Source organism: Dendrobium catenatum, unplaced genomic scaffold (genome assembly GCF_001605985.2).
Source record: "Dendrobium catenatum unplaced genomic scaffold, ASM160598v2 fragScaff_scaffold_1165, whole genome shotgun sequence".
In the NCBI taxonomy this organism is placed as follows: Eukaryota; Viridiplantae; Streptophyta; class Magnoliopsida; order Asparagales; family Orchidaceae; genus Dendrobium; species Dendrobium catenatum.
Window position 1 is genome coordinate 224,010 of NW_021319627.1, and position 1,893 is coordinate 225,902.

General features: G+C 31.6%; 1 non-coding gene across 1 annotated transcript; it reads left to right on the forward strand.

Moving 5' to 3' along the window:
• Window positions 1-1,324: 1,324 nt before the first annotated feature.
• On the forward strand, window positions 1,325-1,431 carry LOC114580660. The gene has a single exon (XR_003702163.1). It is a non-coding gene; the product is annotated as a small nucleolar RNA R71 (small nucleolar RNA).
• The last annotated feature ends 462 nt before the right edge of the window (window positions 1,432-1,893 follow it).

Genomic DNA, 1,893 nt, shown 5'->3' on the forward strand with positions numbered 1-1,893 from the left:
ACATGTGTACCCGTACACATTCGCTGGGGGCTATACATGTATACACTTACATATGCACTTTAAATATTGCATTTTGCATATTGATTGCATAGTGTATTGATACATAATATAATGGCCTACTGCACTATCATTGTAGTTGGTATATTTATATGCCAACGTAGTGTGCTGTTTCTACGCAATATATTTTAAAGATTAGAAAACATGCATGCATGATGTGTCTTTTATTTTGCAACGTGTATATGTTTGATGTATTTAGCATGCTGAATGACATGTTTGAATGACATTTCTCCTATTGTAATGCATGCATGTGCAGTATGTTGGCATGTAAATGCAATGCATTATTGTGGCATAACGTGCCTTGTGATGTTGCATGATGTGTTTGCATGAATTATTATGTCTATTGTAATACATAGGGGGGGAGGGGGTATTTTACATCAGCTGCACTGATCATATATGCAGTAGGCCACTATTTCATAATCACAAATTTTTCTTTTCTTACTCAAAATATCCTTCATGAATTTAGCATAAGTGGACATTTATTTTAAAACTTCAGAGAAGGGGATATTAATAGTTATTTTACTAAACACTTCTAATAACATTGTGAACTATTTGTCATGAACTCTTTTGATCAAATCTCTCAGGAAAGGAGGTGGTGATCTATCAACAAATTTTTTATAAACCTTTTTGGGTTCTTTAATAGGTTCAAGTTGTTTAGGAGGGGTTTTCTTGATATTCTTTTCTTACATCCTTATCTTGGGGTTGGTTTTTCTCTTTATATGGGTCTGCTAACCCTTTCCCACTACTAAGTTGAATATTATGACATTGTTCTACTAAGTTTTGATAACAAATCAGCCTAGCCAATTGCCCAATTTGATATTCAATTTATTTAATAGCATTAGATTGATTATTCATTTGCATTCCTGATTGGAGAACAATATTTCCTAATGATTCTTTCATATTCCTTTCATGATATATTTGTTCAGATTCTATGGGGCAGCACTGCGACGCTACGTATCATGGCTTAGCTTACCGACACTATATCTCCTAAAATACCTATTAACCTTCAATTCATCTAATTCCTTAGAATAATAACAACTGAGCATTCAAAATGGATAAAGCATCATTTTCATAAATTCAACACACTCTCTTAAGATTCACCTAATCAGTACACCATTGAAAATTATTTGTTGTTATTTCTTCAATTAATTCATAAGCATCATAAAAAGGATTTAACATCAAAGAACCTCTGACTGCAGCATTAATTATGGCTCTAAGGGATACTACCAATCTTTTGTAAAAGGTTTGAATTACCAACCAATCAAGTAAGGCATTTTGTTAGCATTTTCAAAGCATCTCCTTGAATCTCTTCCAAATCTCACAAAAAGATTCTCCTTCCATCGGAGTAGAAGAAGTAATAACATTTCTAAGCTTAACAATCTTAGAAGATGGGAAATACTTTCTCAAAATTTATAGGCCAACTCAGTCCATGTGGTAATAGAACATAAGGTAAATAATTTAACCACATTTTGCCTTGTCTCTTAAAGAAAATGAAAACAATCTAAGTCTAATGACATCATCACTAATACCATTATACTTAAATATGCACAAATTTCTAAAAAGTTGCTAAATGTATGTTAAGGTATTCAATGAGAGTTCCTCCAAACTGAAAATTTTATACCATCTTAATTATTGTAGCTTTTAACTCAAAATTATTTTCTTGGATGGCGAGTCTATTTATGCTTTGGCAAATTCAATGTACTAAAGGGTTACAAAATTCTTAATAGGTCTAGAATAATCTAAGTTTTGAACAGGGTTGACCATTTTAAAAATTTTTTTGGTGAGCCTAATTTTAGAAATGGTTCAATCAATTTTAGAATCAAAATTTAAATATGC